We start from the raw sequence: 14,444 nt of genomic DNA on the forward strand, positions 1-14,444 counted from the left end.
TAAGGCTTCTCTAGAAAAATGTGGGAAACACAGGATGTGAGGATTCCCTACATTTTGATCTATAAATGGTGTGAAAATTGTGAGACGTGGCAAAATACGTTTTATTTTTTTTTAGGACTTTCTGTTGCTCCCTCACTCTCACTCTAGATATGAACATTACCCCATATCCATTATAAACTGAAACAGCCCGGAAATCCTCCAAAACTTGAACAAAGATTCCATGTAAACTGCAAGCTATGAAACAATGTCCATCCATCCATTTTCAATACCGCTTATCCTCATTAGGGTCGCGGGGGCGCTGGAGCCTATCCCAGCTGACATAGGGCGAAGGCAGGGGACACCCTGGACAGGCCGCCAGTCCATCGAGGGCACATGTAGGGACATACAACCATTCACTCTCACATTCACACCTATGGGACATTTAGAGATCAATTAACCTGCAGCATGTCTTTGGACTGTGGGAGGAAGCCGGAGAGAACCCACGCTGCCACGGGGAGAACATGCAAACTCCACACAGAAGGACCGCTCCGACCGGGAATTGAACCCGCGGCCCTCTTGCTGTGAGGCGACAGTGCTAGCCACTACACCACCGTGCAGCCCAAACAATGTCCAATTGGGCAAATAAGCTCCATCCTTTTAACGTTTTAAACTTTAAATCATTACACTACCTTAATGTATGGCGAGTCACTGTGGGCACAACAATTAGTGTTGATTAGCGTGTTCCCTTAGATTACTGCGAGTGAGATGTGTTAATGAGGTCATGTGTTAAATTGCCTTGTTTTTTACCATAGCAACAGTGAACGGGGGGGGGGGGGAAGAGACACACACACACTGCCTGCCTGCCTTCCCTTCCTTCCTTCTTTCCTGCCTGCCTTCCTTCCCTTCCTTCCTTCTTTCCTGACTGCCTGCTTTCCCTTCCTTCCCTTCCTTCCTGCCTGCCTGTCATGTCAACATTGTGATTTCAACTATCCCAACATTAAGCTCAGTTCACTGAGCCTCACTGGAACGTCGGGTTGTCCTTACATTAGATTAGAGTCACTAGTTTGACTCAAGGTTAGATAGAAGATGAGCTTGGGAAGATTTGTTTTCCAATTAAATCCTTTGACGTGTGAATGTGTTTTAGCCATTCTGAAGACAAAACCTTCAGCTTGTGTGTCTGACACATTAACACTGGGCTTACATATACAACAGCTTTTCAATAGGGGTTAGATTACACTAAGGCCAGGTATACACATGTGAAAAATCTTTAATATACGTACCAGCTGAAACCCCATATGAATGAATCATAACATTGATCAAAATATGTCCTTCCTTCCTGGTCTTTTAGTTCATATTGCATGTAGCAATTGAACTAACTGACACATTTTCATCCTAATCTGTCATATATATGTTAGAAGACTGATTAATAGGAAAAAGGAAGGATGACAGGAATAAATAAATACAATTAAATAAAAGATATAAATTGTGATGAAACATTAAATAAACAAGATAGAGATGAAACAAACAAAATAATTATCTGTCCTGTTGTCTTTCTGTCCGTTGGTCATTAGTATATGTTGCTGTTTGTTGTTCTTGGCACAAACCAAACTGTCAACAGAGCTCAGTGTCAGTGTGATACTGTAAAGACCTATAACATGATGACCTTTGACCTGTCCAGTGGCTGTAGAACTGCTGCTCCGGTTACCTGGTCAGAGGTTGGTGTGTGGACAGTATCACTAAAGCAACATGGACGAGGAGAGGCCTTAAAGAGAACAACAGGGAGAAACGTCATTCCTATTTCTGTAGTTGTGAATGTAAATAGCATGCACCAGTAAGTCCAACAGAGTCTTTGTTGTTGTGGTCAAAGAGAGATATTAAACTAAGGGAGTAAAGAAGAAACGTTACCTTTACAGCTTGTTTAAGGAGGAGCTTGATGACGGTAACATTGACAGTGATGCCTGATCTGCAGCAGTCTGGTTCCCTGCAGCCAAACACCTGATCTTTTGCTTAAGGATCAGCTGTAGGTAGTCTCTGCTGAACTGAACTTAGCACAGCAATGGATGCACAGATGGTGATGTTGAGGTAGGACGACGGAGCTGGTTCTGACAACAGAAAAGTTATTGTAATAAACTGAAGACTGAAACAAAAACGTACATAATTCACAATAATCAAATACCTTGAACTCTGCTGCAGTGCAGAACAGCATGTATGCTCAGTGCCATTTCTCACAGAGAAGTTTAGGAGCTTGTTTTATATCTAGCTCTCTATGCAGTCCAGAGTGTCTTCACTGTAAAGTGGAGGGATCACAGTGGAGGAAGACCTGAAGGAAGAAGTTGATGTGCATTACAACGTTAGAATAACTATAACATTAGAGTTATTAAAACTGTTGCATTAATACAAAGTGAATACATTAATGAACACATAATTACAGCGAAACATTGTAAAGCACATATGAAATAAGAAAGAAATACCTTATGCTCTGCTGTGAAGAAACCTCGACAATGGAGAAGGAGAACTCTGTGGTCCAGCAGTGGTGGTTCCTCTGTTGATGGACAGTTAAGCTGGTGCTGCAGCATCTGGTCTGTTGTGGCATGATGTCTTGGTTGTTATGAGCTGATCCAGTATCTCAGAGCCCGACAGAAGGTGAGGCAAAGGCAGGCAGGTGTTTCATCATCCTCTACTTTAAAGAATGACTGGGACAAGCAGGAAGTAAAACAAGTCCATGTGGTCCAACAGTGTCGGGTCCTCTGTTGATTGACAGTTCAGTTCTCTAGCCTGTTGCAGTATGTCTTGGTTGCTGTGACCTGATGCTCACAGGGCTGAAGGAGGTGAGGACAAGGCTGGCAAGTGTCCATTTAGAGGACACAAGATAACTGTGTCTCTTTACAATCTGTACACATACGACATCCCTGTCCCAGGACCTCACATCGGATCAGGAAAAACTTCCAAGAAATAGAAAAAACCCTTTCACAAGGAAAAAAGGGAAGAAACCTTCAGGAGAGCAACAGAGGAGGATCCCTCTCCCTGGATGTGTACAGAATTAACAGCATTACAGAGTTACATAAACACATTCAATGAATATGACAATGTATGAATAGTTCATAGTAGGCATGAAACACAATGCAGACCTCCACAATCCATGAGACAGAAGGAGGTAGAGAGGAGGGGACAGGGCGCATCAGCAGGGCCATGGCGGGAGGCATCAGACACCTCCAGGTCCAATGGACCCTATGAGACGTGAAGTCACAAAGACTCTGGGGAGGAAGCAGAGTTAATAAGGTGCAATGGAGAGATGTAAATTCATCCATAAGGAGAGAGAGAAGAGGAGAGAGGTGCTCAGTGTATCCTAAAACATCCCCCAGCAGCCTATAAGCCTATAGCAGCATATCAAGGGGCTGGACCAGGGCAAACCTGATTCAGCCCTAACTATAAGCACTATTAAAGAGGAAAGTCTTAAGTCTATTCTTGAATAAGGTGACTGTGTCTGCCTCCCGGACTGAAAGTGGAAACTGGTTCCATAAAAGAGGAGCTTGATAAATGAAGGCTCTGGCTCCCATCGCTCCATTTGATAGATGTCCCATACTTTTTGGATCCATATATCGTATGTCGGGGGATCCGGTTTAACCATCTGATGGTTATACCCTTCAATGCTGCTGTGAGTAGTATGTTTAGGAGGTATTCTTTGGCCCTCCCATCCAGGCCTTCAGGTATCACTCCCAATAGTGCTACTGTAGGGTCTTGTGGATGTCCTGTTGAAATATTTATTTGAGAGCATCAAAGACTTCTCTCCAGTATGTATTTAACTTGGGACATAGACAGAATATATGTGTATGATTGGCAGCGCTTCCACAGTTCCGCCAACACAAGTTGGAATGTGTTGGCCCATCTTGGCTACGATTTCTGGTGTTCTGAAGAATCTGGTGATTATTTTCCATTTAAATTCCCTCCAGGTGTTTGAGTTTGTAACTAGGTGTGCTTCTGTGCACATTTCCTCCCAGGTATTCTGTGGTATGATCGTGTTCATTTCCGCTTCCCATCTCTGCTTTATTTGTTGAGAATTATGTAGATTCATAGATAGAAAAATGTGATATTATTTACTTTTCTTATCTTCATTCCCCATCTATATCTTTATTAAAAACCTTTCTAGAGGCGTATGTTTCACAAGCTTTCCTCACTATGTGTGTTGTTAGAAAAGTTCTCAATTGTAGGAACCTGTAGAAATCTGTTTTGGGAAGATCAAACATTTTTTCCAGCTGCTCGAATGTCTTGAGGTTATCCTCATTAAATAACTGGTGCAGGTGAGCCAGTCCCATGTCTGACCACTTTCTAAAGCCCGTATCCAGATTGTTAGGTGTGAAGGTCTTCATAGATCCGATGCTCGTTAGTAATTAAATAAACTTTGGAAGCCCAAAAGCTGTCTGTATTTTGTTCCAGATTTTAAGAGTAATCTTAATCCACTCTGCCACTTCTTTTATGGGTGCATCTAAAAAAGGGCATACGTATTTCTCAATATTAAGCCAGCGAGTGTATGTGCCATTCTGAATCCACACTATCAGAGGTTTCATTTGTGTAGCCCAGAAGTAATATTTTAAGTTTGGGAGTTTAAGGGTTCCATTTAGTTTAGATAGCTGTAATGTTTTAAGTCTAATTCTAGGACGCTTTTTTTGCCAGATAAATTTGTAAATTATTTTATCCAGGTTATCAAAACTAGATTTTGGAATTTCTATAGGTAGCATCTGAAATAGGTAGAGTAGTCTGGGCAGGACATTCATGCGAATACTTTCAACACAACTGAGAAGGGATAAAGGCGTAGACCAGGGGTATTCAACTAAAATTTAAAGAGGTCCAGTTAGAGAAATTTTCTTGAAGCAAAGGTCCAAAAGATCATAATATATGATTAATCTATTTAGTGTGATATATATTTAAGTAGCCTGGTAGTTGTATCAACATCTGCATGTAATAAATACCTGTCAAATCAAATGAGTTCAGTACTTTTTTATAAACAATATTTATTATCACGTAACATAGAACTGGACATATGTGTGACTGCAGATATGTATAATGTTCTCTCATGAACTAAATAAAAGTAGTGCTGCATTTTAAAATTAAAATAAATAATGAAAATTGTGCATGTTCAAATAAAGTACTCAACTTGAGAAAAATGAAATAAAGGGAGGAAAAGCTTAAATTTCCCTGTTTCTGTTTCACAGTCTCAACCAATTTTACAGATAATAAATCTCACACATCTTAACGCATCACTCTTATATCCCATTCCCCCACTGTTGTGCTCTAGCTTGTCCTGATAGGATTGTAAACCTGGGATTGAATGGAGTCAGGGCCATTCTCATGCACATGTAGAGGTGCTCATTGGTGAGTCTTGAACGATATTTATTTTTGATGATGTTCATTGTGGAGAAAGCTGCCTCGCAGTTGTAGGTGGAGCCAAACATGGTTAAGATGTATATGGCAACTTTCCTCAGACCTGGGAAAGCTGTCTCAGGGACCATTTGGAACCAGAAAGTGTAACGGTCAGTTCTTAGAAACTGCTCTTTCAGGGACACATCTGCTTGGAGATCAACCAGTCGCATCTGGAGAGGCCCAGGATTTACCCATTTAAAGTCCTGCGTGACTTCCTTTGAGAAGCCCCTGACATCAGTGATGATGAATGGGTTCTGAATGAACGTGGTGAGCTGCTGTCCAAAGCTGAAGCTGTCAAAACGGTTGCTGAAGTTTACAATCAGCTTATCAATGAAGTCAACACAAGAATACACAGCTCTCTCTCCCTGAACCTGTTCCTGCACTGCTGGGAAGTGTGCAGTCTCCCTGCAGGTCTTCCTTGAACAACTCAAGTTTCTTTTGAAAGGAGCGCACAGCTGTCATCAGTTCACAAATTGAGTTGTCCTTGCCCTGTAGCCTCAAATTCAGTTCATTCAGATGTGAAGTGATATCAACCAAAAAGGCCACATTATCCATCTGTTTCTCATTTTCTAAAAAGAGAGAAAACGGTGTTGCCTTCTGATGTCTTAGCTCTGCCAAAAAAGATGCTCCTTCCCTCCTGATGGACCAAAAGCGCGCTAAGACCCTCCCTTTTCTGAGCCATCTCACATTATTGAGCAGTGTAAGATATGTTCAGAACTCGGTCCCGTGGCCGCAGGAAATTCAGGATTCAATGAATTAAAGTTTAACAATATTTAATGGCAAAGATAATATTCATATAGCGTTCACGGCCGTGGGGCCAGAAAGAAAGAATTCTTCACAGACGGACTGCTGCTCTCAAAGAGCGCCAGCCCGGGGCTGTCTCGAGACCTCCAATCCAGTAGAACCATCTCCCCAGAACAAATGCTCGGCTATTAGTATGGTCATGCAAATGAATTAACACCTAAGGGTTAGTTATATTGGCTAGTGTCGTATCTTTCAAGCGGCACTGATGTTGAAGAATGATGATGAAGGAACCTCCGCGGACACTGTTCTTTCTGGTATAATAGAGTTTATTACAGAGAGGAATCACAGGTCAGGACGAGCGTCTAGATCACTCGGAGAAACTTCTCAGCCAAATATGAAGTTCTGCTGGACACTCCAAAGCCGACCAGTTATATAGGGCCGTTGCTTAGACCAAAACTTGAGATAACATAACGTCACACTGGACCCCCAAGCTAAACACATACCTTCCAGAATCAGGAAGGAGTATCATATATCAAGATTTGGAGATAACATACCATCACACAAAGGCCTCCAATCTAACCACGTACCCTCCGGACACAGAAACAGACCCTTCCTCCAACCGGTCAAAGGGCATTCTTTGACCCGCTGGACACATGTTGAATGGAATTTTGGAAGTCGAGCTTCTAAGGGCTGAAAATATACGACACTAGTTTAAAGAATGCTGCCGTTCTGTTAGCTAAACAAATTAATAAGCTGGCGGGGTCAAAGCGCACACTTCCGGTCAGGGACTCCTCTGTGCGCAGCTCATCTGATGGTGAGGTCCAACACAGCAGGCAGTCAGGTACACGGTGAAGGTCGACGATGGAGAGACGAGTGTAGCTGTGGAAGAGAATTAATTCTCTTTTAACCTTCTCTAAGACACATCTCAAAATCTCAAAAATTATTTCTTAAGGAACTAAATTATCCAGGTTCAGGCTAGCAATCTCAAACTCCGTGTGAGGAACAGCTTCTCACCCGTGGGAGTAATCAACTATTAAATGTGCTTCTGTTGTCCAACAGAGTCCTAATTACTCGTCCAATCCCATCCATTTTAAATTATTTATCTCTGCGGATTATATTAAATGTAATTGATCAACTCTACGTTCTTTTAACTATTTCAAATCCTGATAGGATCTGATTGCGAGATGGTATTCGTCCGGCTCTCCTCTCTTGCTCGAACACCTACTGAAAAATGTGTTTGGTTGCAACATGTGTGCCGTGGTCAGACCCTATTCTCCTTGGAACTTCATATCTCGGGATGAGTTCCTTCTTTGGCCATTTTAAGACTGTCTTTGAGTCTTCTTTCTTGCAGGGGATCGCTTCCACCCATCGGGTGTATCTGTTGATCATCACGAGTAGGTATCTGAATCCTCTCTTGCTGTTTTCTGCACCCATATCGGTGTAGTCGATGCATATTTCTTTGAATGGAGCATCTGGCACTGGGAACTCTCCTTGGGGACATCTGTATGGTCGTTGCAGGTGGGACATTCATGGTGGTAGAGTTTCACCATTGATGTCTTCTATTCCGAGTCTTGGGAGTTCCGATGCGGCTATGGCTGTCATCTGTTTCACATAGCCTGCTGCCTTCTTTGCTGCGAGGTCAGCGGCTTCATTGCCTTTCGCCACTGTTGTCTTTGTGGTCTGGTGTCCTTTACACTTCATCACTGCTATGTGTCGTGGTAGCAGGATGGCTCTCAGTAATTGCTCGAATGGACTTTTGTGCTTTACTGGTGTGTTTGCTGTAGTCAAGAATCCTCTTCTCAACCACTGGGGGCCGTCGTCATGTACGGCTCTGTGTGAGGCTGAATCGGTGTAGCTGTTGAACATTTCCCTTCTGCATATTCAAGTGCTTTTGTCAATGCCACTACTTCTGCTAGCTGTGCAGATGCTGGCTGTGCGATGATTTCAGCTGAAATGGTTGAATGTCTTTTCTCTTGTTGCTGCACGAGTATGCGGCAATATTTCCATCTTCACATTAAGTCCATCGGCCATGTCGTTTGGCTCGTATGAGACTGTGATATGTAGGTGTTGTAAGACTTTTGAAATCTTATCTTGTCATCGAGAAGGCACTTGAGGTCAACTAGGCAAGAACTCCATGTTCTGTGTTGACCTTGAGCTCGTGACACATCACAACATGAGCAGTTTTCTCAATTGCTCTTTTCAGGGCTGCCAAGTGTCCTGTACAACCTGTTTGACCCTTTTCGATGTGGTCTAACTTCAAGCTGTCGTACATCAGGTCTCTTTCCTCCTTCCTTTTTCTGAAACAAAACAGCGGACACCATCCCGCTTGATTCAGAAACATCAAGGTGGAAGGGCCTGTTGTAGTCAGGTGTAGACAGCTTTGAGGCTTGGCCAACTTCTTGTTTGGTCTTTGCGAATGCCTCTTCTGCATCATTTGTCCATGTGAGCAGAGCTTTCATGTTTCGGCTTCCTGCTTCAGTCAGCATGTCTCTGAGTGGCTGCGTGAGGGACGTGAAGTCAGGAACGTAGTGTCGACTGTAGCCTGTTAGGCCCAGGAACGACAGCATCTCTTGTACTGTCTTTGGTTATACTTTATCTGCCCACGACCTTCTCAACTTTTCATGTTCAGCGTCAGATAAATGAATTTCCTGGAGGAATGCAATGTGAAAGTTGGCTTGTTTCATCTGATGTAGAATTTTCTATGCCTATGGAGGCCTTTGACATTAGAACGTATCACTTTTAACGGGTCCATTGTGTAAAGTATGTAATTTTCATATTTTGGGAGTTTGTGTAGAGAGATGGGAAGCGGAAGCAAACAGCCAGCACATGGGCCATGCATCTTGTTATGTGGAGTGTGGAGAGTTGGACTAGATAATGAAACCAATAGGGATGGGGTAAAAAAGGGTATTGAAGAAAAATGGATGAGCTTGTTGTTCTTATATACACACAACGTAGGATCTCCATGGAACAGTGGGCTCAGAACAAGGGGAACGCAACAGTCGTGACTGCTGTTAACTAACATTGGCAACAGTCCGGTGGGACCTAGTCCCTTAGCCACTAAGGGCAAGCAGCAACGGTGCACAGTCGAGATTGAATTGACTATGCTATAGATGTGCTAAGATAAGGAATAGAGAAAGAAAGAAGAAAAATAAAAGTCGACACAGAAAAGGACAGTGACGGCCATTCAGGCCCCTGCAGTTCTTGGCATACATCTGTAAAGTCAAACAGCTCCTTGTGGTGCAGTAGTGTCTGAGTTGCACACAGAGCTAAAGGTATACCAGTAGTCTCCTCTTAGGGTAGCTGCCTGTGAGCAAGTAAAGTAGAATGATACAATCAATATGAATATAAATAACAGGAACATTATAAGGGTTTGTTTCCTTGTAATGGAGACGGGTATATAAAAAAATTATCTACGAAACACATTTTTTCTCTTCTCAGGTGTGATTCAAGTAATGTTTTGAAAATATATATATTTGAATATAAAATAAAGTAGAAAATAATGATGTGCCAGTATGTGAAATTGCAAAACTCACTGGTCAGTCCTCAATGTAATTAACAGTACTGATAGAGATACATTTAGTCTGCAGCCTCAGTAGATGAAATAACTTTCTTCTGGACATACATGGCTTTGCTGGGATCCAGAAACTTTGTTGTTGTGCGGAATCCGGAGTCTGGCTGGGTAAAGTAGACTGTAATGGACGCCTTTCCTTCCTTGTAGGGTCTTCCGTATGTCTGTGAATGCGGCTCTGGCTTTAGCAACGCTGGGTGTGTAGTCTGGGAAGATAGCGAACCGGTTCCCATTGTATACCTGCGGCTCTCTCTCGGGCTCTCCTTAGGATCTCTACGGCATCTCCGTCATTGCGTACTTTAGCGATGATCACTCGTGGTTTCTCCCGGTCTCCTGGTTGCGGATCGGTCGATCTTTATGTCCCAGTCCAGCTGCAGGACTGGGACTTAATAACTTTGGTAACTATTTTAGGGGAGCTGGAGTCCGGTTGTTCTTGAATGCTGGCTATTCGGATATTACACCGTCTCTATCTCCCCTCCATATCCTCGCATCGGTCTGTTAAAGTTGTCACCTGTCTTTGAAGGCTGGTTATCGGAAATTCTTGTGCTGCCACTTCTTCGGACCATGTTGATAAGCCGCTCTTTATGTCTTGTATGTTGGCTTTCATGTGGTCTACTTCTATTTGGATAGCGGTCGTGTTTTTAGCAATTTCGCACCGCTTGTAATTCAGACTTGATGGCATTGAAATCTTCTGTTAGCGCACTTTTGAGTTCCTCTCTAATTTTGGAAATCTCTCCCTTTAGGGAAGATAAGATGTCCACTTTCATCCGTTCGGTGGCCATACCTGGGCTTTCACTGCGGGTGGGAGAGGGTTGGTCTGGGTCACCTGGTGGGGTCTGCCTCGTGGTTCTTGTAGGCCGTGATGAGCTACCGCCGGATTTATATTTGTATTTTTGAAGCTTTTCCGCCCTTCAAAAATTATGTAGCTTGCATATGTTAGCTGTTGGCCTCTTTGTGTTGTCCTCGGTGAGCTTTGAGGCTGGTATTCCTGAAATAGTAGCTGTTTTTATGTAAAATATTGTCGGTTCTGCAGGAGCACTGAAATTAGCGTCTTACTCCATATCTTGCTCACTAGCTCCCCCATTAATTTAATTTTAAAATAATATTCTTTTTGTATATACTTTTATATTTGTCATGATTCTATTTTTTGTTTTGTATTATCATTAAAAAGACATCTAGCCACTTAAAGTTATTTAACAAATGAGACTTAAAACCAATTAAAAATGTTAATTTTTAGAAGCCTTATTTGTAAATGACCAATATATATGGGACTAAATCATAGCACAAGTTAAACATTGTGATAATAATACTATGAAGAAATACTCTCTAAATGGACCTCGCTGAAATTATAATTGAAAACCCCTGTTCTGTACTGTTAACCAGTAAAATATCAGTTTCATGTGAAAGCAAAATCATAATATATTTGGATAAACTTCAGATTGTTATATATTATATTTTTATGTGTTCTTATATTCTTTATTTTTCTACTTCCATTTGCTAAAGCTCTCAAGCTTTGGCCTGCAGTAGACTCATGATTATAAAGAAGGAACTGAGTTCAGTTTCACATAATAACTGAAGGACAGATGGCTGACTTATCTGGGAGAGGCAGCGATAAGTTTGTAACAAGAGCATCTAGATACATGCCCAGAAATACAATACACGCAATTGTTCAAATTTGATATTCTTTGCAATGTTATGAAAGTGTAACTTATGGAATCCTTATGTAAAAAATACTTTTTCCTGTGTATAGGGTTAGAGTTTCACTTCAACCTGCGAGTTGAACGGACCTCACCTGCTCTTTCAATTGCAGCACTGATACTTTGCCTGTGACTAGAAGAATCATCTTTGAGTTTAGAAGTTGTTTGACCGTTATTAGATACACCACCGGGCTACCAAATCCTTGAATACGCTTTTAAGATTTAGCAAGGAGTCACCAACCTTGGATGCTGCAGAGAGGAAGGAGGCCAGGACTGGAAGCAGGGTGAAGAGGGAGGGGGAGAGAGAGATTTCAATGTTAACATCTGAAAATGAATTCAAGTATTCTATGTGGGTGGACAAGTTATTTCCTTATATTGCATTGTGACTTTAAGTTGTGTACTAATGCTGAGATGCATCCCTTAAATATGTCTTCTAGATTCATGGGGCTTTAAGAATAATCCGTACAGCACCGTACACAAGATAAAGCAACGTCTGGCATAAATTGTCTCCAAAACAACATGAAACATGTAATAATAATAATAATAATAATAATAACAACACCTTTACAAACAGGGTTTACAAAGTGCTCTACATAGAAGCAAGGCAAAACATAACGTCAATACAAGTAAACATTTCAGAAATACAGGAGGCAAAGGAGACCATGCCATATAGGCAATGAACACAATAATGGAATAGAACAATACAAAATAAAGCAGAACAGACAAACTAAAATAGGATAAAAGGACAACATCACTTAAAATCAGTTCTATAAAAATGGGTTTTGACTGAAATACCTCCAAAAAAGGCTTCAGCTGTCTTGCAACAAAAGCAAAAAACTCAAGTTCAGCCAGGAAAAGAAGGTCTTTGGTTGCCTTCTTGACTGTCAAGTAGGACGCAGATGTTGACACTTTAATTCAATTCAATTCAGTTTATTTTGTATAGCCCAATATCACAAATTACAAATTTGCCTCAGAGGGCTTTACAATCTGTACACATACGACATCCCTGTCCCAGGACCTCACATCGGATCAGGAAAAACTTTACTCTTCGGAAGTTTCTTGTGACTGTCACTGCTGGTCACACTTCGATTGCCCGCTCAGCAACTTGCAAGTCTTCAACCCATCGAGTGGCACAGAACTTCAGAGGAAATCTTGCAGTTTTAGTCAGCTCACTGAAATCCTCTCGCCTTGCTGGCGAGTCATAGAACACATGCCAAAGCGCTCTCAGCCCATCTCCGATTTTCCAACCTGTTTCCCTCTCTCCGGTCTGGAAACTTCCATGCACAACATGCAGACCACAACTTCCCAGGTTGATGAGCTTTGGTGCATATGGGTCCTCTTTGCTCTTGTCCTCTTGGAATATTCTTAAGAACTTCCAATTCACTGTAGGGCCGTCCTTCGATATTTGCAGGAGCTTCTTGGAGTCCAGAGGTGACAGGGATCTGTTGATACCCTCCAACAGCTTCTCTGCCTGAGTGTGTCCTAGGAACTCTGAAGTGAAGTAACGCACAGCTACTTTCCCTTCGCGTTCACTCCAGTAGCGCAGAATGATATCCATCTGTTCTGTTTGTCTCACTTTGTTAAGGCATTCGTCAAAAGACACTACATGACACTTTGCTTTTCTTACGTCTTCGATCAGCTGCTCTTTAAAATGAGGATACAAGCCAAAACATATAAGGTAAGCCGATTTTGTTGCGCCACATGTAAATTGTTTGACAATTTCGCTGTCTGGGAACATCTGAGCAAATGTGTTTGAAATGTGAGTTGGTGTTGAATGAGAAGTGTGACCAAACCATCTTCATGACCCAGCGAATCTGCTTCAAATACAGCTTGGCTTGAAAAAAAAGTTTTCTCCAGAGCCTTTTTCCGTAGGCTCAAGAAATCTGTCATTCTTCTTTCATTATTTAGCTGTCCAGCTACCTTGGTGTGGGTTTGTCCTTTTGAATGGCTCTTGAGGGAAGCGACCCCCATATTGCAATGTCAAATGACTTGTGGCAAAACTTGCAATAAGCCTTGTGGACATCTCCTGGTACCTCTCTAATCCAGTCCTTGTATTGGGAGTCATCTTTCCAATAGGACTTGAATCTGCAGCGTGTCATTGTCACTCACTCCTGTAATGCATCACACATTTGAGATTATGAGTCTTACGTAGAAGGGGGTAGTATGCCTACTCTTACTCTGTAAAAGCTTTTGTAAATCTAACTAATGAACCTAAAAGGGAAAACATAAGGCTGGTTCCCCTGTGGTTCCTCAGTACAGCAACCTCACTAGTAAGCTTAGCTTAACAGTATAGATGTATAGAATCAGTCTGGTCATAATCAATGATTTTTTAAAAATGTCTCACCCCAAATGTTCCTATTTTTAAAGAAAAAAAAGAAAAATCACAAAATAGCTAATAGTAGATATAAAAATGAATGTTACAAAATTGATCAAGACTAGACTGGTAATGTCAACTAGTATAGAAGTAATGTCACAGCCTAATGTGAAAATGTATTGGCAAGCTAGCCAACACTAGCTAGTTAGTTAGCAAGCTGAATGTTGGCTAGCACGATTGCACTGCATGTGCTTGCTAACCATCATTAATTAATCCAAATTCCAAACTCCCCTAAATGTGTTGAATAACACGGTTTCAGGAAAAGTCAATGAGTGAAATACATATGGGGATCAAACATAGTTCTAGTATTTTAAAAGCAAGGTAAAAATTACCTCAACAATTCTAGTCTAAGCTGGTAGCTAGCAAGTTGCTAGCTAGTTAGCAAGATTGCACTGCTTACTAACTAACGTTGATACACCCAGGTTTACCACACAGTTAAAAACACAGCTACTTACATTTGAGGATAAACTTGCATAAGAAGTTTCCCTGTAGATGTCAAGGTTCCCGTGTTGGCTGGGAAATGCATGTATTTGACCCTTCTATTGAGATCGAGAGTAATGTTTCTCGGTTATTATTCCCGAAGTCCACCAATCCGAAACTATACTTTTAAAGTCCATATCACCAGGTTGTCTGCATCAAATTCCAACATCCAATATACCAGATA

This window comes from Cyclopterus lumpus, chromosome 10 (assembly GCF_009769545.1).
Source record: "Cyclopterus lumpus isolate fCycLum1 chromosome 10, fCycLum1.pri, whole genome shotgun sequence".
Lineage (NCBI taxonomy): Eukaryota > Metazoa > Chordata > Actinopteri > Perciformes > Cyclopteridae > Cyclopterus > Cyclopterus lumpus.